General features: G+C 31.1%; 2 pseudogenes across 1 annotated transcript; one reads left to right on the top strand and one right to left on the bottom strand.

The window, feature by feature from the left end:
* Window positions 1–4,976: 4,976 nt before the first annotated feature.
* The window catches only part of LOC149554779 (auxin-induced protein PCNT115-like), a 274,932-nt pseudogene continuing 254,325 nt past the window's right edge, over window positions 4,977–25,583 (bottom strand).
* Window positions 9,138–9,597, top strand: LOC149554780 (dynamin-2A pseudogene; annotated as a pseudogene). Its single transcript, XR_016365280.1, has 3 exons — window positions 9,138–9,251; window positions 9,351–9,418; window positions 9,516–9,597. The product of XR_016365280.1 is annotated as a dynamin-2A pseudogene (transcript).

Raw genomic sequence — 25,583 nt, 5'->3', positions numbered from 1 at the left:
TTAATAATTTAAATATATTTTCCACTTTTAAATTTTATTTTCCAAAACTTAAATTGCTAAAATATTTATTAGCTTTAATAATAATATTATTTAGTCATTTATTTAAAAATGAACTCCAAATATATTATTATTAAAATAAATATGGTCACATTCCAACTTTTAACTTTTAACTTTTTATTTTTAAATTTAATTATTTTATTTTATTAATTTCTCAATTAATTAAATAAAATAAATATTAAAATACCATATTAATTTTTCATTTAATTAAACCATTAATTAAATCTTTTAATTAGGCTTAATTAATAGAAAATACTCGAAAGACTCACAAAGATAAAAATATGAAAAATCCATCATAGCCAAAATACATACAAATTCAAACCAAAGGTTTAAATCATGAATTACGTCATCTGATGCATTCAGAAGGTACTCAACTCGGATACTTGTCCTAATTTTTCAGTTAGGACAAATGGCTTAAGGGGTTGGGATTTGGACTTGAAAATTTATCTCCCCTCTCTTATCATTGAGATAATATGATAGGGTATGCTCATCCTGACAATTCAGAGAAGTCGATACCCGGTACCTGCAATCTGCATAAAAACCATGCATGTACAAGCACAATATATACTAAACTAAACAGGAAATGGCAGGAAGTGGTGCATCGTGTAGATCCCGACTAGCAGGTGACTACGACTCCCTTCCTTAACCACATCAGACACGACATACAAAAGCAAACACGCACACCATTCACATGCAAGTATGGGGTAAGTATCCATAAGAAAACACATATGATAATAAATTATCTTACTAATCATCATTAATAACTGCAAATACTGAAAAGAATATGAATCCTTAGCACAATATCTAATAATCTCAAAAGAATGTTGCTAACCAACAACATAAAACTAGCTCTAAAAGAGTTCAGCAATGATAACAAAATGCGAACTAGGGGCAGGCACTACACAAAGATCAAGTTTGACCAAAAGTTGACCAGATTTAACCACGATTGACTTGAGTTGACTAGTTTCGAAAAGAATTTTGAAATAATTAAACGAAATTATTTAATTAAATGGAGTACTTACTTCTAATTAATTAAATAAAGTTATTTAATTAAATGAGAAGCCATTCCTAATTAATTAAATGAAGTTATTTAATTAAACAAGAAAAGTGTCTCTAATTAATTAAAGATTATTTAATTAAATAGAAAAAGTAATTATGAGAGCATATCTCATTTTATTAAATTAAATATCTCAACAAAATCTCTCTTCAGTTCAAAAAAGAAAATTTCTAGTTCACTATTGATAAAAAATGAGTTAAATCAGTTAACTCCTTTTTCTACTCAAATTGAATCAGTTAACTCCTTATTTTACTCAAATTAAATCTGTTAGCTCCCTTTAATTTGAAAATCTCCCTTTATGACTAAACTTCACCTTTAATCCTGACTGTTGATTGAAATCGATCTCAACCGTTGATGAATTCCAGGAAAGTCTATTTAAGAGACCCTCATGTCTTCATTTTGAAAGGTTGAATGAGAATTTGCATCGAATTGTTGCTAGAATTCATACTCACATTTCCTCATATTCAAATACACAAAGATCAAGTTTGACCAAAAGTTGACCAGATTTAACCACGGTTGACTTGAGTTGACTAGTTTCGAAATGAATTTTGAAATAATTAAAGGAAATTATTTAATTAAATGGAGTACTTACTTCTAATTAATTAAACAAAGTTATTTAATTAAATGAGATGCTATTCCTAACTAATTAAATGAAGTTATTTAATTAAATAAGAAACTCTCTTCAGTTCAAAAAAGAAAATTTCCTGTTCACTATTGATAAAAAATGAGTTAAATCAGTTAACTCCTTTTTCTACTCAAATTGAATTAGTTAACTCCTTATTTTACTCAAATTAAATCTGTTAACTCCCTTTAATTTGGAAATCTCCCTTTATTACTGAACTTCACCTTTAATCCTGACTGTTGATTGAAATCGATCTCAACCGTTGATGAATTCCAGGAAAGTCTATTTAAGAGACCCTCATCTCTTCATTTTGAAAGGTTGAATGAGAATTTGCATCGAATTGTTGCTGAAATTCATACTCACATTTGCTCATATTCACATATGCAAAGATCAAGTTTGACCAAAAGTTGACCAGATTTAACCACGGTTGACTTGAGTTGACTAGTTTCAAAAAGAATTTTGAACTAATTAAACGAAATTATTTAATTAAATGGAGTACTTACTTCTAATTAATTAAACAAAGTTATTTAATTAAATGAGAAACCATTCCTAACTAATTAAATGAAGTTATTTAATTAAATAAGAAAGGTGTCTCTAATTAATTAAAGATTATTTAATTAAATAGAAAAAGTAATTATGAGAGTATATCTCATTTTATTAAATTAAATATCTTGACAAAATTTCTCTTTAGTTAAAAAAGGGAAATTTCCAGTTCACTATTAATAAAAAATGAGTTAAATTAGTTAACTCATTTTTCTACTCAAACTGGATTAGTTAACTCCTTATTTTACTCAAATTAAATCTGTTAACTCCCTTTAATTTGGAAATCTTCATTTATGACTGAACTTCAGCTTTAATCCTGACCATTGGTTGAAATCGATCTCAACCGTTGATGAATTCTAAGAAATTCTATTTAAGAGACCCTCATCTTTTCATTTTTAAAAGTTGAATGAGAATTTGCATCGAATTGTTGCTGGAATTCATACTCACACTAGTACATTTGACCCCAATTTTCAACCAAAATTTTTTACCATCTATTAAAATGTTTTAGATTGGTCGAAATATGCAAGGACAAATATCTTTTTTTAAAAACCCATGCCCATGTTGGTTGAATTTTCGACCGACACGGGCTTCATATGTTAAATTTTTTTTTAAAGTGGGAAAAACTCATTGTTGCTGAGGACAAAAATGGAGGAAGGGTTTCACAGGCTGGAGGAGGCAAAGGCGAAGGTTTTTGAGAAAGGGGCATCTATGTATAGGGGGTGCGTGGAGACGGGTGTGGCAGCGGCGGTGTTAATGAAATTCTTGCAATCAATGTTGTCGTCTGCTAATGAGGAGGCCATGTTAGGGCTAAAGATGAGAGTGGTGGTGTTTGTTAATGAGGATGGGGTGTTTTGATAATGCAGGATCTATTAATTGCTGGTTTCGACATCACTAGTGGAACAATAGAATGGGCAATGGTAAAACTCATTCATAATCTAGATAAAATGGAAAAAGTCCAAGGGGAGTTAGAGGAGGTTGTAGGTCATAGTAGAAGAGTGGAGGAATCTGATATTGATCATCTAGCTTACCTTCATGCAATGGTGAAAGAAATGCTTCGACTGTATCCTCCTAGTCCTCTTTTGATCCCTCATAAAGCATCAAGATCTTGTGAAATAGGGGGTTTGTGATCCCCAAAGACACACAAGTATCGGTTAATGTGTGGGCAATTGCGAGGGATCCTGTTGTGTTGGAAGGAGCCTTCCAAATTTATGCAAGAGAGGTTTTTGGAGGGAGAGGGAGCTACTGTGGACTTTAAGGGACAAGATTTTGAGCTTATACCACTTGGAGTAGGGAGAAGAATATGCTTAGGGCTTCCTTTGGCTGATAAGATGCTTCATTTAATTTTGGCTTCCCTGGTTCACTCCTTCGACTAGAGTCTTCCTAATGGAATGAGCACAAAGGAACTAGACATGGACTATATATTTAGAGTGGTATTGTGGAAGAGTCAGAATTTGGAAGCAATCCCACTACACCTGCAACATCACTTGTATTAATTCTTCAATATTAAGGTAATTTCTTCAATACGTTGGATCACAAAGTCTAATATGATAATGTCGTTTAGAATGGAGGTATCATAATAGATTTAGTAAGTTGACTAACTTTCCCTACAATAATTTTATTAGTGTCTAAGACTCTAAAGTATCAAGAAAAGTGCAATCTGTGTACACAACATAGTGAACGAGGGCTACCATTTCTTTCTCAAGTGTCACGCCTCTGTATCAAGAGAGACATACCCATACAACGTAGACCCTTCCCGCACTCTACATGGCACTACTTCTGTGCATATCAATGAATTTGAATGCAATATTATAAATAATTTTTGCATGCAATTTCTTACCATTATATACTTATTTTTGTTTAAATTAATATGATCATAAACGAGTTTGAAATTTGTATTAGAAAGACTTTGAGATTTTTATATGGTTTTTGTAATGTAATATGGGTCTTATTCAATGTTATACCACTTCTCTGAGTGTGTTTCATATTGTTTCAAGGAAATTCAAGGAAATTTGGATTTATTTGTAGCTACGAGTTCTTGTGCTTTGTCTTGATAATAAAACATGTAATTGGCACCGGATGGACATTCTAGATTATCTAATTTGAAACGTGAATTTGTTGACATATGGGGTGAAAAACTCTAATGTATCATTGGCATGAACTGATAATAAATGGCATATTGTTATCCTAATGTCCAAGCCCACAGGTTATGTGTAGTAACAATGGTTGAATATCGAAGTCTCTGAGAGAACCTTGGAGACATTACGACTCATTTATTGGATCTTTATTACTAACTCCTGCTTAAGATCCATGTGGAAGGGTTTGGGTTTATCACTAGTCCATAAATATTGTCATGCATAAATGTTAAAATGCCAGTATCATTAGTATTAACGAAATATATTTCCACCAGGTTTATAAAACTCTTTATAGAGTCATTTACCAAAAGCTCTCTATTAATAGGCTCTGAAAATACTCTATTAATAGACTTTAAAAATACTACATTTTCAATAATAAGCATTTATAACTAATATAGTACAAGGCTAAAAAATCCATTTATTTAGATTCTTTTTTTTTAACGTTGCTAACTCTTCAGAGCCCTTTATTCATCTAGCTCAATTGCAAATGTTCTACTCTGGAACACAAACATTTATGTGCTTTAATTCAATGGAGAGTGTTGTATGGGGGCATTTCTGAATTTATTCAGGTCAATTGCAAATCAACAGCTCTATGTCGGTCTCCAGCTGCAGCATCTACAGGAAAGATGGCTTTGATTTCATTCATGTCATCTGCTGTCAATTTTCCTGAGAGAGAAGATATTATCATCCAGGTTCTTCATCTTGGTGGTTCTAGGAATGGGCACAACATCATTTCCCTAGTCTTGAACCCATGCAAGAGCAACCTGGCTTGGGCTGCACCCTTTTCTTAAACTGATCTTACTTAGCTTTAGTAATAGATCTTGGTTCCGCTCAAGATTCTCACCTTAAAACCTCGGATTCCCCTGTTTAACAGATCAATTATTATGATATGAAACAATCAACAATGAAAAAATCAAATCAAATTAATTTTCACCTTTATTGTCAATCTTGTCATGTAGATTTTTGTTTAGATTTTACTTTGCTGTTCAGTCTCAATGTTTGAACTCAACATCAGATCATCTTTAAAATGGTACAATTATTAAATGGAAAAAAAAAATCCTATCCTTTACCTTATGAAGTCATTATCTGTCACACTTTGAAGAAGTTTTCCTCCTGTGCTGAAGAAACCCATGCCTAAAGGACTGTATGGAACAATCCCAATCCCCAACTCCCTATGAATGGAATAAAATGAAATAAAATAAATATAAGTAAGCTTGTATTCCTTATCTAAGTTCAAATGGAACAAAGTTCAAAAAAAAATCTTATTAAAAACTTCAACTTTTGGTATATACTTTGAACCCAATTCACAAATATTTATTCTTAGTTCTCTGCAATCTATAAAGTAAACATTGAATCACTGACTGTTGAGGTATTATATCATCACAACGTTTACCTAGAGGTGGGAATAATTTGGGCCTCAGAATCCCTACTCCAGAGAGACCATTCAAGCTGCACAAAAGTGATTGGATGCACTACATGGGCCCTATGGATTGTTGAAGCAGAGGCTTCAAATAGACCCACATATTTTATATTTCCCTCTTCTACCAACTTCTTCAGTTCACCGATCTATATAAAAGGAAAACTGATTTTCTTGTTATCAGATTTCTTATGTTTTGCTAGGCGTCGGTAAAGAGCCAGAGGGATACAATCTTGCCCTCCAAATCCATAAAACCTTGATTATTAGACACATATTTTCTAGTGAAATTAGAGGTTTGAAATTTTGATTTTGTTATTTTTGAGAAAAATTCATTGACTCATGTTACATTAGCTTAATAAGAACTCATCTCTCATGACAATAAGTTGGAGTAGTATTGCACTTAGTGACCTTCTGGAAAGGATTAATGCTTCACCTTATGAGCATCATCTAAATGTAATGAGTACTACGTGTTCCATTCATTCTTATGAAAAATGAGTTCTTGTGAACCACTACTAAAATAACTTGTTTCAATGTGTTTCACTAGAAAACCATACAGTTGAATCCTTGTAGTAAAATCACAATTTGACTTGCTGTAGAAAATATTTCATACTTATCAATCTCAAGAATTGATATGTAAAATATATTTCTCACATCAAATCAAATTCAAGATTCAACTATGTAGTTTTTGGAGAAAAACCATTGCCCAAAATTTTATAAATAAGATTAAAATAAAAAACCTGTCACAGTAGTACGGATTTTGAATCTTAAAACTTACAACGCCATGAAAAAATAGTATTTTGGTGCAAGGTTAAGGGTTTGGAATCCAAAGACTTATAGTAGCTTCTATGGGTACAGTAATATCCACCCTGTGCTGGTAATAAAGATCAATGTAGTCTATATCAAGCCTCTCGAGGCTTGCTTCACAGGCAACCCTGACATATGCAAGATCTCCCTTCACACCATATTCTCCATTACTCCAAGTCAATCCAAACTTAGTTACAATATGCACCTTCTCTCTGATACCTTTCAGAGCCTATTTAGGAAGGAACAATAAAAGCATTATGCACGGTGTTAGAACAATCAAGCTCTAAGAATTAATAGATTAAGAAATGGAAACAGTATGAGCTGGAAACAAGATGTGCATCTTTTGATCAATCAATGGTTTTAACAAATGCATCTTTTGAGTAATATTGATCACTTTTTAGTGATGGGTTATATAGTTTTTAGCTATGTATGGATTTGGTACAGTCGATGCTTCCGCAGCTCATAATTATGTTATAATGTTGAATTACTTTTCAGAAGAGTCTTCTAGTGCAGGTTGGAAAAGAAACGTTAGAACTTAAGTATAAACACACAAGAGAGCTTGTTAGGTTTGTTTACATGAATGATCCAATGTTTTCCAAGATGACACAAAATAAAAAAGCATGTATGGTAGAACCATTTTTTAAATTGTAAAGTGAAGCTTCTCGACACCTAACATATAGAAATTGTTATCCAAATTTTATCATCTACATCACCACTTATCAGTTACAACAGTAATCTTAAACTATATCATAGCAGTAACTGGGAGCCAGGCATGCTCAGATCAACATGTATGGTAGTCACAATCAAACATGGATTTCAAGAATTTTTAAGGAAATGAAAGCATTTCATTTTATTCATGCTGCCTATCCAAGAACCTTGAATGGCACAAAGAAATCTTACTCCTTTTGTCATATATTCTATCTTGGCTATATTTATAAGATGTGTCTGTATAATCTTTTTTCTAACATGAGAAGTCATACAAAATATTTGGAAATACCTTCATCTCTGAGTTACAAGGCATAGAATCATCCTAAATTTCTTTAATCCACCTTAGGTTCAGATTTCTTGATTATGCTTTGCAAATATTGATACACTATTATCCTCTTTTGTAAATCCAATTTGACATTATTTGATTGGTAGTTGCTCTGTATTATGCATTAATGGTAGTCCCTGTTCGGAGAATGTAATCCCATCTTTGTTATATGAATAGAGTTCGCATAAGAGATGTTGGTATGGTTTTTATAAAGCAGGCTAACAACTCTGTCTTCTAAATTCTTTCTTATAAATGGACATTTGGATATGGTGATAGTAATGAAGGGTCTATATTGGTCAATATGATTGTGTTGGAACAGACAAGCAAAGGAAGTAATCAAAGCAATTAAGAAACGCATTGCCAATAAGAATCCTAAGATCCAAATTCTTTCTCTGACAGTTAGTATTGAATAATATTATAAATTTCTTTATACATTTTGATTTATTTTAAGTTATCATTACTGAGATATTTGGTTGAATTTTGAGTGCAAAAAATTTACTATAGTAAGAATTCATTTATGATTTACTTTGATGGATAACTTTGATTTAACATTTGCTTGGTTATTTTTGCAGCTATTAGAGACACTTACAAAAAATTGTGGTGATACTGTTCACTTGCAAAGGATGAAGTAGCCTGCCTTTTGAGGGGCAAAGAGACTGCCAAGATGCTCCTCCTCAGGTTCAAGAATGCCCGTGCCAAAAACAAGACTATCAACTCTAATTCAAGTCCCAATTTTCTCTCTAATTCTGAGCCAAATTGTCTCAGGAATCATTTCATACAGTCAAAAGTCAAGCTGGGAATATAGTATCTCAGCTCTAATTCCCATGTCCAAAATGCTGAACTTACCTTCAGAGAAGTCCTCTTGCATTGGAAGTAGGATTTCCAGCCTGACAAACGTGCACATTACTCCAAGTAAGTCCATGGGTTAGGCAAATTTTGAAGGTAAAGACAATGACTCAACTGTGGAGATGATATGCAAAACCTTAGTTTGAATGTGAGAAGGACAAACAGATTCCCCTTTAGTCTGCCCTATGGAACTATTGTCAATTATCAACCATACAAATCTTTTTATCTCTTAGTTGCTACCTTTTAGAAGGAATTCAACTTAGGTAATGAAGGTCACTGAGTTTGAATGTGAGATGAGACACAGACTCATGTACTATTAGGAATATCCATTCATATGGAGCTCACGTGACTTTTCAACAATGTGCCGATTTATTTCTCATAGTTGCTTTACAATAAAATTGTAGTAGCTCTACGCTTTACAGTCTGCATTCTTAAAACAAACTTATGTAATGTGGTAAAAAACATTTGTGCTGGTTTTCTATTAATTTTTTAATGAATATGCTAGGAATGGATTTTTCCTTCTGTAAGGTTGATTGATCATGATGCGTCTTAATTTATCTAACAAGACACAAATTAAATACTAAGGCAAAGCTAATGTTTAGTTTATTCATGATCTTTGTAATTAGGATACAATGGCCAGGTGACCAGTTGATCCAGAGGAGGAGTTGAGGTTGATGTCTCAGGAAGTATGTGGTTATGTGGAAGCTGTTTTGAATAGTCTTGCTGCAAATGTACCCAAAGTAAGAACCTTAGAACATCCTTGCATTAAAGCACAACAGAAATAGGCATTCTTCTGTATGGTTCTCATGAGTATTAACTTGTCCTTCAATGATTGATAGGCTGTGGTGCTCTGCCAAGTTGAGAAAGCCAAAGAGGAAATGCTGACTCAACTTTATAGCTCTATCAGGTGAAGGTTAATTACATGTGGCTAACATGGCCATGGTACTAGTTATATTTGTTTTTTGTGTTCCTCATATATTATTTTTCAATTCTACTTTAAACAGCTCTAAGAGTACAGCAAAGATTGAAGAACTTCTCCAAGAAGATCAGAATGCAAAAAGGAAATGTGAGAGATTCAAAAAATAGGCATCTTTATTGTCAAGACTTACTCATCAATTAAGTATCCATGATGTTCGAGCAACAAGTGATAATTTTTCTTCAAATGGAGGTACTTGATATATTAGTTTTTGTTAAGTGAAATGTTTCTTTTCATAGTAATAAGTTAATACTTTTAATAGAGTATAATTTATCATAGGTTTCAGCTCCATCGTCATCCCTTGTCCCCTCCTAACATGGTTTCCATGATATACTATAATCTTTTTTGAATCACTAGAACATGATATTAGATCTTACTGGGCTCCCGTGTCAAATGATTTTCTTTTGGACAAGGCCACTACTAGTTTTGAGGCTATTGTGATATGTAATGATATAACCAAAGATAATAAGAAGACTTCTATCATTTTTAGTAACTCTCATCCTTTGACATTTGATGTGTGCCAGATAAGGGTAGGTTGGTTGGGGTTGAATGTCATGAAATCTGATCTAAAGTACTTTGAATATAGTTCCAAGGATGTTTGTGGGGTGTTTTTTCAGCACCCTAGGATAGAGAGGGAAGTTATTGATTACTCTTATTTTGTTAAGAATGTTCATGCTAATGGTGTGAAGGTTGTCATGGCCTCTGATTTTTCTACACTAACAATACTGAAGCCTCCTGAGGAATTTGGGGTGGATATCATCTTTGGGTCTTCTCAAAGATTTGGTGTCCCCCTGGACTATGGGGGCCCCTCATTTATATTGCTTGGTTACATCTTAAGAGTAAAAATGAATGATGCCTGGTAGGATTATTGGAGTTAATGTGGATTCCCATAGGAATCCTATGCTAAGGATGGAAATGTAGACAAGGGAGCAACACATCAGGCAAGATAATGCCACTAGAAATATCTACATGATACAGGCATTAATTACAATATATCTTCTATGTATGCAATCTATCATGGTCTGGCAGGATTGAAAAAAAATGTAGAATGTGTACATGGTTTGGCGGGAGCATTTATTAGTGGATTAAAGAAATTAGGCACTATTAATGTTGAGGATTCTCCATTCCTTTATATTGTAAAGGTTATATAGTTATCATTAAGCAAGGGTAGATGGGCATCAAAACTTCTATCATTACTATCTCAACTCATGGAATGAATCCTACAAGTGCTACAATGTGTGGAATGAAAATTGTTGTTGTTTGAACTGTTGCTAAAGAAAATGAAGGATGTAGAGGAAAATAAGGAAACCTTGTAGCACTTATGATTACCTATCCTTCAATGCATGGTGTGTATGAGGAGGGTATTAAATTAGATATGTTAAATCATTCATGACAATGATAGTCAAGTGTACATGGATGGTGCAAACATGAATGTGCAGGTTGGACTAACTAGCTCGAGTTGAATTGGAGTGGATGTATTCCATCTCAATCTTTAGAAGATATTCTACATTCTACACTCTAGTATGGGGCCTATAGGAGTAAAGAAGAATTTGGCGCCATTTTTACCATCACAACCTCTGGTACCAATAAATGGAATTACTACTGATATCAACAACACCATGGGGCTCAACCATGATTCTACCAATATCAATAAAAAGGGAGATTATGGAAATTGAGAATGGGAAAATGGACATTAAACATACTAGTTTGATGGAAGATAATGTGTATAGAGAAAAAATTATAAATCCTTATGTTTTGGAATGACAAGTAGGGTAGATAGAGTTGAATGAAGGCTCTGACAGGAATAAAAAGAAACACAAGGCAATCAATAGTTGTAGATAGTTCAAGAATTGACTTATTCCTAATATAGAAAATAGTGCAAAACTTAAAGAGAGATTAACATTTATCAAGTGGATTTGATCATCTCAGGGTCAGATAAACTTCTATTAGTCAAGAATAAAATAGAAGATACAACTCCGTTGTAAAATAAACAATTTGTAAGACAATATTATCATACCCCAATTCTTGAGTAAATTAGGAACCAAATGCTGACAAAATATCCTCATAACCCTATTCAAGAGAAAATTTTGACTAACAACCATTGATATGATCCCACAACTTAATTTTGGAGTTACCTACAGATATTTCAAATGCACTGTCAGGGGAGCTTCCACAAATTAGAGTGGACAATCCATTTCATGTCTGTCCGTTTCTTTTATTGGAAAATATCTAGAATCATAGAATGACTTGTCTGTCTTGGGTTTAACTATAGCACTAATTATATTTTTATTAAAAAAATAATTTTTTCTTTCAAATGATTTCATCCCTTTGACTTGAAGAAACTAATAGCCTAGTTCCAAACACTACATGGTTTTCTTAGCCTTTGATGAGTAGTTGTTGATGCACAATGAATTATGGAAAACAAATGTCTGACACTAACCACAATTTCATTCTGAAAAGTGAAAATTATTAGTTGGGCCTGTATAATAAAGTTTCTTGTCTGTTCATTTACTCTTTTATTTTTGATTAATAACTTACTCATTAAAAATTATGCAGATCTTTTACCTCCACATTTTAGCCCTCTTGTGATCTGTGTCTTGCAAAAGTGCCTTCGAGTTGTCGAGCCAAGTTCCAAAAGTCAGAAGCTTGCCCATCGGACAATGATTTCATTGTATGTGGCCAGTGTGATGAACTTTCTTTTGTAGGTTCAGGTGTGCATCTGTTCTTCCTCATATAGTTCATTCTGAGTTTGAAGTCAGATCCTTATGTTGACAAGTGGATATTTCCTCTCACAGGCTAATTCAAGGTCATTATCTTTCACAATTGTGACTACTTTGCTTCCAAAAATCAATCAAGTATATCAATCTGATCATGGTTCAGCAGATTTTCTTTGTGAATGGAGTCCATTGAAAAATTTGCTTCATTTTTCCCAAGGCATATTATCCAAAGAGCAAGTGAGATCCAGTTTGGAATCAATAGATACTCACTTTTTGGGAAAAGGCAATCCTACTATTCAACGATCTCTTTCCCAAGTGCTGTCACTTGTAGAGAATACAGATTGTGAGAGGAAATCTGGTGCAGCAACTGCATTTGCATCCTCCATAGTATCTACAATGCCAGAGGAAATAGTGGAAAACTTTCCTTCCCTTGTTACATTATACCATAAAGTGTTTGGAAAGAACTTTTCTGTCTTGTTGGCTTTGTTGTGTATGCACAGAGATCTTTTTGGTAGAATTGTTGAGGCCTAGGATGATTATTTCTTATTGGGTTTGAAGCTTGCCCGATATTTTTATCAGACAAGTAGAGATAATGGTAATCTCCAAGTACATCATGTTGATAAGCAAGACTCTTCTTTGAATGATGGGTTCAAATTTTATCAAATTTTATTAAATTTAGAGAAATAGATCAAGACTTGCTCCAGATATTATTTAATCATTTGTGCTTGGTGAATGCATTTTATGCCCAGCCTGAAATTAAAATGGAATTTATCCTTGGCTTAGACTGTACGAGTTTTCCTTTTTCACATATATGCCAAAATGATTTTTTTTCATTAATTGTAATTTTAATTCTATGAACCTCCTCTTCTTTTCCCTTCAAGATCTCATGTCTTACTGTCTGATGTTTCTAAATAGTGGGCATATTCTTATGTATCTTTCCTATGTTTGTGGAAGCAGTAACACTATAAATAGAAAAATTGTCATTGATTTTGGAGTTGTAGTTTTATTTTAGATTTGCAGAACCTCTTCATCTAGAAGTAGAACATCCCTGATCCAAACTTGGCAGAAAGTGTACGTTTCATTTTACACGTGTTCTGGAAGGTTACTTTTCAAACAATTTTATCTCAAGTTGCACTTTGCTTAATGGATAGAATGCACTATGAACCTTTCAAATTGGTAGTTTCATGAATCTTGATTTTGTTTTAAAATAGGATAACAATTCAGTGAATGTCTTGTTTGAGATTAAAATGGTGGGTATATGTTTAATCTAGTTGTGTACCATATTGCCTACCAGCTTTCTTCAACACACTAGAAAAGTTCTTTAAATGGCATTCTCTACTTTTTGTTTTCTACATGTTTTGAGATTTTTGTTTTTGGTGAATTGCTGTGAAATGAGATTCCTCCCATTATATTGAAAGAAAGTAATTTGATTACAATGAATTCCTGTAATTTGGCTAAGATCATGATGTGAATGCCTTGAGTGATGTCTTGCATTCTTTTGATCTGATCAGGAGAAAATAGATTTCATTGAAGTTTATAAAATAAGCATATGTTTGCATGTTATTCGTTGCCAATCTTTTCATCAGAGTGATGCATGCACCATGTCTTTGGTCTTGCTTGCTGTTGAAATGCATCCTCAACCAGTCTTCCTTTTGAATCTCTTCTCAAACTAGCAAGTGTCGTCAACGCCACAAACCTATAGACTCGATTCACTATGTTGTTGATCACTCTTCTACAACATTCAAATTTGTTGAGTGATTTGTATTTTGTTTAGTAGATGTATTCCTGTTTTAAGCTGTAGACAACGAATCAGAAATAGACTTGGTGAGCGTACTTCAATTGTTAGCTTGGCGAGCTGACTTGGAGAGCCGGCCTGGTGATCTAACATGGTGAGTGGGCTTAAAGTGGCGACTTGGTGGGGCAAGTCGACTTAGCGAGGCCACTTAGAGATGTGACATGGCGAGCTGACTTGGTGAGCAAGCTCGATGAATGGACCTAAAGACTAACCTTGATGAGGAACTTTGGTGGGGTGACTTGATGACCAAACTCAAAGAGTCAACTTGGTGAGCATACTTGCACTAGTGCATTTGGGTTCATTTTTTGACCTTCATTGATCAAATTTTTGACCCAATTTTCAACCAAATTTGACCAACCCATTGGTCAAAATTTATCTAGTCAAAATTTTGACCAACTGACTGGTACATGATTTATCTCAATCATATAACTAATTATATATTTTTCATATTAGTTACTGTCAGTGTTTTTCAGGCATTCTATAAAACAGTTCACATGCCTTGCGTATGATATGACATTTTGCATGCATCCTACACTCTCTCTCATCCGGCTAATTATGGATTACGTAGAGTGATATGAAACCATGATGCTAAAAAACACACAATCAAATCCAAAATGAACTTGCACTACAAATGGATTGTGGAAATCTGATATTGGTAAAATTGCATGCATGTCTACCAGGACAATCACAACTTAAACATATATTTGTCCTAGTAGATATGCATGCAAAATTAACAATATCAAATTTCCACAATCCATTTGTAATGCAAGTTTGTTTTGGATTTGATTGTGTGTGTTTTTTAGCATCATGGTTTCAGATCACTCTCCGTAATCCATCATCAGTCGGATGAGAGAGTGCAGGATGCATGCAAAATGTCATATCATATGCAAGGCATGTGACTGTTTTATAGAATGCCTGGAAAAATTTTTACACCTACATGTTGGTAGAAATTTCTACCTTCATTGGTCAAAATTTTTGACCTTCATTGGTCAAAATTTCTACCTTTAGTGGTCAAAATTTTTTACCTTCATTGGTCAAAATTTCTACCTTTATTGGTCAAAATTTTTGACCTTCATTGGTCAAAATTTTGACCAATTCCTGGCAGAACTTGCACCATGGCTATGGAGGTTTTTCAGCCAACGTATTGGTCAAAATTTTGACCGAAAAATTTATGACCAATGGGTTGGTCGAAGTTGGTTGAAGTTTTGTTGAAAATTGGGTCGAATTTTCAACCAATAATGGTCAAAAAATGGTCTCAAATGTACTAGTGTCACATTTGTTCATATTCACATATGCAAAGATCAAGTTTGACCAAAAGTTGATCAGATTTAACCACGGTTGACTTGAGTTGACTAGTTTTGAAAAGAATTTTGAAATAATTAAACGGAATTATTTAATTAAATGGAGTACTTACTTCTAATTAATTAAACAAAGTTATTTAATTAAATGAGAAGCCATTCCTAACTAATTAAATTAAGTTATTTAATTAAATAAGAAAAGTGCCTCTAATTAATTAAAGATTATTTAATTAAATCAAAAAAGTAATTATGAGAGCATATCTCATTTTATTAAATTAAATATCTCAACAAAATCTCTCTTCAGTTCAAAAAGGGAAATTTTCAGTTCACTATTGATAAAAAATGAGTTAAATTAGTTAACTCCTTTTTCTACTCAAATTGAATGAGTTAACTCTTTATTTTACTCAAATTAAATCGGTTAACTCCCTTTAATTTGGAAATCTCCCTTTATGACTGAACTTCACCTTTAATCTTGACCGTTGATTGAAATCGATCTCAACCGTTGATAAATTTTAGAAAAGTCTATTTAAGATACCCTCATCTCTTCATTTTAAAAGGTTGAATGAGAATTTGCATCAAATTGTTGCTGGAATTCATACTCACATTTGCTCATATTCACATACGGAAAGATCAAGTTTGACCAAAAGTGGATAGATTTAACCATGGTTGACTTGAGTTGACTAGTTTTGAAAAGAATTTTAAAATAATTAAACGAAATTATTTAATTAAATGGAGTACTTACTTCGAATTAATTAAACAAAGTTATTTAATTAAATGACAAGCCATTCCTAACTAATTAAATGAAGTTATTTAATTAAATAAGAAAAGTGTCTCTAATTAATTAAAGATTATTTAATTAAATAGAAAAAGTAATTATGAGAGTATATCTCATTTTATTAAATTAAATATCTCAACAAAATCTCTCTTCAGTTCAAAAAGGGAAATTTCCTGTTCACTATTGATAAAAAATGAGTTAAATCAGTTAACTCCATTTTCTATTCAAATTGAATCAGTTAACTCCATTTTCTATTCAAATTGAATCAGTTAACTCCTTATTTTACTCAAATTAAACCTGTTAACTCCCTTTAATTTGGAAATCTCCCTTTATGACTGAACTTCACCTTTAATCCTGATAGTTGATTGAAATCAATCTCAACCGTTGATGAATTCCAAGAAAGTCTATTTAAGAGACCCTAATCTCCTCATTTTGAAAGGTTGAATGAGAATTTGCATTGAATTTATGCTAGAATTCATACTCACATTTGCTCATATTCACATACGCAAAGATCAAGTTTGACCAAAAGTTGACCATATTTAACCACAGTTGACTTGAGTTGACTAGTTTCGAAAAGAATTTTGAAATAATTAAATGAAATTATTTAGTTACACGGAGTACTTACTTCTAATTATTTAAACAAAGTTATTTAATTAAATCAGAAGCCATTCCTAACTAATTAAATGAAGTTATTTAATTAAATAAGAAAAGTGTCTCTAATTAATTAAAAATTATTTAATTAAATAGAAAAAGTAATTATGAGAGCATATCTCATTTTATTAAATTAAATATCTCAACAAAATCTCTCTTAAGTTCAGAAAGGGAAATTTCCAGTTCACTATTGATCAAAAATGAGTTAAATCAGTTAACTCCTTTTTCTACTCAAATTGAATCAGTTAAATCCTTATTTTACTCAAATTAAATCTGTTAACTCCCTTTAATTTGGAAATCTCCCTTTATGACTGAACTTCACCTTTAATCCTGACCGTTGATTGAAATAGATCTCAACCATTGATAAATTCTAGGAAAGTCTATTTAAGAGACCCTCATCTCTTCATTTTGAAAGGTTGAATGAGAATTTGCATCGAATTGTTGCTGGAATTCATACTCACATTTGTTCATATTCACATACGCAAAGATCAAGTTTGACCAAAAGTTGACCAGATTTAACCACGGTTGACTTGAGTTGACTAGTTTCGAAAAGAATTTTGAAATAATTAAATGAAATTATTTAATTAAATGGAGTACTTACTTCTAATTAATTAAACAAGGTTATTTAATTAAATGAGAAGCCATTCCTTACTAATTAAATGAAGTTATTTAATTAAATAAGAAAAGTGTCTCTAACTAATTAAAAATTATTTAATTAAATAGAAAAAGTAATTATGAGAGCATATATCGTTTTATTAAATTAAATATCTCAACAAAATCTCTCTTCAGTTCAAAAAGAGAAATTTCATGTTTGAACACTATTGATCAAAAATGAGTTACATCAGTTAACTCCTTTTTCTACTCAAATTGAATCAGTTAATTCCTTATTTTACTCAAATTAAATCTGTTAACTCCCTTTAATTTGAAAATCTCCCTTTATGACTGAACTTCACCTTTAATCCTGACCATTGATTGAAATCGATCTCAACTGTTGATGAATTCCAAGAAAGTCTATTTAAGAGACCCTCATCTCTTCATTTTGAAAAGTTGAATGATAATTTGCATCAAATTGTTGTTGGAATTCATAATCACATTTGCTCATATTCACATATGTAAAAATCAAGTTTGACCAAAAGTTGACTAGATTTAACCACAGTTGACTTGAGTTGAGTAGTTTTGAAATTTTTTTTGGAATAATTAAACAAAATTATTTAATTAAATGGAGTACTTACTTCTAATTAATTAAACAAAGTTATTTAATTAAATGAGAAGCCATTCCTAACTAATTAAATGAAGTTATTTAATTAAATAAGAAAAGTGTCTCTAATTAATTAAAGATTATTTAATTAAATAGAAAATGTGATTATGAGAGCATATCACATTTTATTAAATTAAATATCTCAACAAAATCTCTCTTCAGTTCAAAAAGGAAAATTTTCAGTTCTCTATTGATAAAAAATCAGTTAAATCAGTTAACTCCTTTTTCTACTAAAATTGAATCAGTTAACTCTTTATTTTACTCAAATTAAATCTTATAACTCCCTTTAATTTGGAAATCTGCCTTTATGACTGAACTTCACCTTTAATCCTGACCGTTGATTGAAATCGATCTCAACCGTTGATAAATTCTAGGAAAGTCTATTTAAGAGACCCTCATCTCTTCATTTTGAAAGGTTGAATGAAAATTTGCATCGAATCGTTGCTGGAATTCATACTCACATTTGCTCATATTCACATACGCAAAGATCAAATTTGACCAAAAGTTGACCAGATTTAACCACGGTTGACTTGAGTTGACTAGTTTCGAAAAAAATTTAAAATAATTAAATGAAATTGTTTAATTAAATGGAGTACTTATTTCTAATTAATTAGACAAAGTTATTTAATTAAATGAGAAGCCATTCCTAACTAATTAATTGAATTTATTTACTTAAATAAGAAAAGTGTCTCTAATTAATTAAAGATTATTTAATTAAATAGAAAAAGTAATTATGAGAGCATATCTCATTTTATTAAATTAAATATGTCAAAAAAATCTCTTTTCAGTTCAAAAAGAGAAATTTCCAGTTCATTATTGATAAAAAATGAGTTAAATCAATTAACTCCTTTTTCTACTCAAATTGAATCAGTTAATTCCGTATTTTACTCAAATTAAATCTATGAAATCCCTTTAACTTGGAAATCTCCCTTTATGACTGAACTTCACCTTTAATCCTAACCGTTGTTTGAAGTCGATCTCAACCGTTGATGAATTCCAAGAAAGTCTATTTAAGAGACCCTCATTTCTTCATTTTGAAAGGTTGAATGAGAATTTGCATCGAATTGTTACTTGGATTCATACTCACATTTTCTCATATTCACACACACAAAAATCAAGTTTGACCAAAACTTGAAAAGATTTAACAACGGTTGACTTGAGTTGACTAGTTTCGAGAAGAATTTTGAAATAATTAAACGAAATTATTTAATTAAATGGAGTACTTACTTCAAATTAATTAAACAAAATTATTTAATTAAATGAGAAGCCATTCCTAACTAGTCAAATGAAGTTATTTAATTAAATAAGAATAGTGTCTCTAATTAATTAAAGATTCTTTAATTAAATAGAAAATGTAATTATCAGAGCATATTTCATTTTATTAAATTAAATATCTTGACAAAATCTTTAATTAAATAGAAAAGTCTATTTAAGAGACCCTCATCTCTTCATTTTAAAAAGTTGAATGAGAATTTGCATCAAATTTTTGCTCGAATTCATACTCACATTTTCTCATATTCACATACGCAAAGATCAAGTGTGACCAAAAGTTGACCAGATTTAACCACGGTTGACTTGAGTTGACTAGTTATGAAAAGAATTTTGAAATAATTAAACGAAATTATTTAATTAAATGGAGTACTTACTTCTAATTAATTAAACAAAGTTATTTAAATAAATGAGAAGCCATTCCTAACTAATTAAATGAAGTTATTTAATTAAATTGGAAAGGTGTCTCTAATTAATTAAAGAATATTTAATTAAATAGAAAAAGTAATTATAAGAGTGTATCTCATTTTATAAAATTAAATATCTCAACAAAATCTCTCTTCAGTTCAAAAAGGGAAATTTCCAGTTCACTATTGATCAAAAATGAGTTAAAACAGTTAACATCTTTTTCTACTCAAATTGAATCAGTTAACTCCTTATTTTACTCAAATGAAATCTATTAACTCCCTTTAATTTGGAAATGTCCCTTTATGACTGAACTTCACCTTTAATCCTGACCGTTGATTGAAATCGATCTCAACCGTTGATAAATTCCAGAAAAATCTATTTAAGAGACCCTCATCTCTTCATTTTGAAAGGTTGAATGAGAATTTGCATCGAATTGTTGCTGGAATTCATACTCACATTTGCTCATATTCACATACGCAAAGATCAAGTTTGACCAAAAGTTGACTACATTTAACCATGGTTGAATTGAGTTGACGAGCTTCGAAAAGAATTTTGCAATAATTAAAAGAAATTATTTAATTAAATGGATTACTTACTTCTAATTAATGAAACAAAGTTATTTAATTAAATGAGAAGCCATTCCTAACTAATTAAATGAAGTTATTTAATTAGATAAGAAAAGTGTCTCTAATTAATTAAAGATTTTTTAATTAAATAGAAAAAGTGATTATGAGAGCATATATCATTTTATTAAATCAAATATCTCAAAAAAATCTCTCTTCAGTTCAAAAAGGGAAATTTCAAGTTCACTATTTATCAATAATGAGTTAAATCAGTTAACTCCTTTTTCTACTCAAATTGAATCAGTTAACTCCTTATTTTACTCAAATTAAATCTGTTAACTCCCTTTAATTTGGAAATCTCCCTTTATGGTTGAACTTCACCTTTAATCCTGACCGTTGATTGAAATCAATCTCAACCGTTGATGAATTCCAGGAAAGTCTATTTAAGAGACCCTCATCTCTTCATTTTGAAAGGTTGAATGAGAATTTGCATCGAATTGTTGCTAGAATTCATACTCATATTTGCTGATATTCACATACGCAAAGATCAAGTTTGACCAAAAGTTGACCAGATTTAACCACGGTTGACTAGTTTTGAAATAAATTTTGAAATAATTAAATAAAATTAATTAATTAAATGGAGTACTTACTTCTAATTAATTAAACAAGGTTATTTAATTAAATGAGAAGCCATTCCTAACTAATTAAATGAAGTTATTTAATTAAATAAGATAAGTGTCTCTAATTAATTAAAGATTATTTAATTAAATAGAAAAAGTAATTATGAGAGCATATCTCATTTTATTAATTTAAATATCTTGACAAAATCTGTCTTCAGTTCAAAAAGGGAAATTTCCAGTTCACTATTGATAAAAAATGAGTTAAATCAGTTAACTCCTTTTCCTACTCAAACTGAATTAGTTAACTCCTTATTTTACTCAAATTAAATCTGTTAACTCCCTTTAATTTGAAAATTTCCCTTTATTACTGAACTTTACCTTTAAACCTGACCATTGATTTAAATCGATCTCAACCATTGATGAATTCCAAGAAAGTCAATTTAAGAGACCCTCATTTCTTCATTTTGAAAAGTTGAATGAGAATTTGCATTGAATTGTTGTTGGAATTCATACTCACATTCGCTAATATTCACATACACAAAGATCAAGCTTGACCAAAATTTGACCAAATTTAACCACAGTTGACTTGAGTTGACTAGTTTTGAAAAGAATTTTAGAATAATTAAACGAAAATATTTAATTAAATGGAGTACTTACTTCTAATTAATTAAACAAAATTATTTAATTAAATGAGAAGCCATTCATAAGTAATTAAATAAAGTTTTTTAATTAAATAAGAAAAGTGTCTCTAATTAATTAAAGATTATTTAATTAAATAGAAAAAGTAATTATAAGAGCATATCTCATTTTATTAAATTGAATATCTCAACAAAATCTCTCTTAAGTTCAAAAAGGGGAATTTCTAGTTCACTATTGATAAAAAATGAGTTAAAACAGTTAACACCTTTTTCTACTCAAATTGAATTAGTTTACTCCTTATTTTACTCAAATTAAATCTGTTAACTCCCTTTAATTTGGAGATTTCCTTTTATGACTGAACTTCACATTTAATCCTGATCGTTGATTGAAATCGATCTTAACCATTGATGAATTCTGAATGAGAATTTGCATCGAATTGTTGCTGAAATTCATACTCACATTTTCTCATATTCACATACGCACAGATCAAGTTTAACCAAAAGTTGACCATTTTTAACCACTGTTGACTTGAGTTGACTAGTTTCGACAAGAATTTTGAAATAATTAAACGAAATTATTTAATTAAATGGACTACTTACTTCTAATTAATCAAACAAGTTTATTTAATTAAATGAGAAGCCATTCCTAACTAATTAAATGAAGTTATTTAATTAAATAAGATAAGTGTCTCTAATTATTTAAAGATTATTTAATTAAATAGAAAAAGTAATTATGAGAGCATATCTCATTTTATTAAATGAAATATCTTGACAAAATCTGTCTTCAGTTCATTCTTGATAAAAAATGAATTCCAGGAAAGTCTATTTAAGAGACCTTCATCTCTTCATTTTGAAAGGTTGAATGAGAATTTGCATCTAATTTTTGCTGGAATTCATACTCACATTTGCTTGTATACACATATGCAAAGATCAAGTTTGACCAAAAGTTGACCAGATTTAACCACGGTTGACCTGAGTTGACTAGTTTCGAAAAATAATTTAAAATAATTAAATGAAATTGATTAATTAAATGGAGTACTTACTTCTAATTAATTCAACAAGGTTATTTAATTAAATGAGAAGCCATTCCTAACTAATTAAATGAAGTTATTTAATTAAATAAGATAAGTGTCTCTAATTATTTAAAGATTATTTAATTAAATAGAAAAAGTAATTATGAGAGCATATCTCATTTTATTAAATGAAATATCTTGACAAAATCTGTCTTCAGTTAAAAAAGGATAATTTCCAGTTCACTATTGATCACAAATGAGATAAATCAGTTAACTCCTTTTTCTACTCAAATTGAATCAGTTAACTCCTTATTTTACTCAAATTAAATCTGTTAACTCCCTTTAATTTGGAAATCTCTCTTTATGACTGAACTTCACCTTTAATCCTGACCGTTGATTAAAATCGATCTCAACCGTTGATGAATTCCAAGAAAGTCTATTTAAGAGTCCTTCATCTCTTCATTTTGAAAGGTTGAATGTGAATTTGCATCGAATCGTTGCTAGAATTCATACTCACATTTGCTCATATTGACATACGCAAAGATCAAGTTTGACCAAAAGTTGACCAGATTTAACCACGGTTGACTTGAGTTGACTAGATTTGAATTTTTTTTGAAAATAATTAAATAAAATTATTTAATTAAATGAATTACTTACTTCTAATTAATTAAACAAAGATATTTAAGTAAATGAGAAGCCATTCCTAATTAATTAAATGAAGTTATTTAATTAAATAAGAAAAGTGTCTCTAATTAATTAAAGATTATTTAATTAAATAGAAAAAGTAATTATGAGAGTATTTCTCATTTTATTAAATTAAATATCTCAACAAAATCTCTCTTCAGCTCAAAAAGGAAAATTTCTAATTCACTATTGATAAAAAAAGAGTTAAATCAGTTGACTCCTTTTTTTATTCAAATTGAATCAGTTAACTCTGTATTTTACTGAAATTAAATCTGTTAACTCCTTTTAATTTGGAAATGTCCCTTTATGACTGAACTTCACCTTTAATCCTGATCGTTGATTGAAATCAATCTCAACCGTTGATGAATTCTAGGAAAGTCTATTTAAGAGACCCTCATCTCTTCATTTTGAAAGGTTGAATGAGAATTTGCATCGAATTGTTGCTAGAATTCACACTCACATTTTCTCATATTCACATACGCCAAGATCAAGTTTGACCAAAAGTTGACCAGATTTAACCACGTATGAGTTGAGTTGACTAGTTTCGAAAAAAAATTTGAAATAATTAAACGAAATTATTTATTTAAATGGAGTACTTACTTCTAATTAATTAAACAAAGTTATTTAATTAAATGAGAATCCATTCCTGATTAATTAAATGAAGTTATTTAATTAAATAAGAAAAGTGTCCCTAATTAATTAAAGATTATTTAATTAAATAGAAAAAGTAATTGTGAGGCCTCACCCCGACCCATTCTAGCACCTATGATACATTGTTATTTTGATACTCATGCTGACATGTCAGACCATTATTGGATACAGTGAACATTGTTATGCTATTTTGCTATGTGTGATGCTTACTTTAGTTATTTGATTTTGCCATTTAATGTTTATAAATATGTATAATGATGAAAGAAAATGTATGCAATGCTAACACATTGATTATGCAAGTCGACAGGTTAGAAATATGAGTAGAATTAGATAAACAACTATTTATTAAGAAGTGGATGCTTTAAATTATGTATAATTTTCTTTAGCATGTTATTCACATTATGCACATGATTTTTGGACCTACTGATGTGTGCAATGAGTGTGCAAGAAAATCAGCCAAGATAACTCAATGGAAGAAATGGAGTTAAATTTCTTGTTAATTTTGTGCTAATTTTATATTGTAATTCTTTAAAAGTTGTAATTGGATCTTACTATGTTACTAACTTTTAATTATTCCTAATGAGCCCTTAGAGGCTTAACAACATTAAATTTAAGCACCCCTATGGGTAAGGGTATGGGTGGGGGTACTTTCCAACCCTCTAGCCTCCTAGGTTGACTCTTAGGGTCTCTTAAAAACCCTATTATAGGCTGATTTCGAAAATGGGTTGTCCTCTACTTGGGTTAGTAAAACCAACCTCCATCTTGAGTTACTGGAATCCTATTGGGGTTAAGGACCATACTTAGAGGTCTTTTGGAAAAAAAACTTTAGTTTTTTTTTTTGTCAACCAATCCTCTAGTTTTGGAGGAAGCCTTGAAGATTGAAGGAAGAAAAAGGGAAGCTCTTCTCAAACCACCATTGCCATAACTCTTTTATGAAGGTCGGAGTTCTACACTCCATGAATGGTTCTTTGTGTGTGTTCATATTTTGAATCTTGTTGCATCATGTTGGAGACATTGTGTAAATATGCATTCCTTGTTTTGTGTTGAGGGTGGTATTGGAAGGGATTTTATCTTGTTTTCTTTGATGTTATTCATATGCCTTCTTGGTGTGTTGATTGTTTTTTTTTTTTTTTTTTTTTGAAATTTTTCATGGGGATGTATTTGGCAACACTCACCCTTGGATAGGGAAGAAGTGGCCATGCTTGGGGAAAGGGCATTAGTTGGACCTCAATAGTGTAGAGTCTCCTCTCATGGAGAGAGGAGGGAGAAAGGGTAGGGTGTATGGGCCCCTACTTGTCATCCCATACCTTGTTGCTATTGAGAATTCTTGAATGTGAAAAAGAATGAAAATCCTTATGGATATAGCCCCGAAAGGGCCTTGTGAAAGAATGGAAATTCTTGAAGTTTTAAGCCCCGAAAGGGCTAAGTGAAGGTATGGTGATTGACTTCTCCTATTGAGAAAATCCACCTTTCCCCTATATTGGTTCATTGTTGGACCTATTGTGCAACCGGGTGGGAATGTATGATCATTTTGCTTATATCCTTGTGTTGTTATCTCCATGTTGTTTCTTATATCTCCCATGTTTACCTTTGAGGAAATGAAGACATTTGATAAAAGTCTCTTGTGAAAGTCTTGAAGAAAACTCAATGAATTGTAATATTATGTAAATTGAAATTGAATTGATGAAATGGCAAAGATATCAGGTTTTCTTACTGGTTCTTTCCCGATGGAGCCTTGAACCAGGATGAATAATAG

Source organism: Cupressus sempervirens, chromosome 5, assembly GCF_028749045.1.
Source record: "Cupressus sempervirens isolate cs-2001-9-10 chromosome 5, ASM2874904v1, whole genome shotgun sequence".
Lineage (NCBI taxonomy): Eukaryota > Viridiplantae > Streptophyta > Pinopsida > Cupressales > Cupressaceae > Cupressus > Cupressus sempervirens.
The sequence above is the reverse complement of the archived record's forward strand: the minus strand, read 5'-3'. Positions and strand labels throughout refer to the sequence as shown.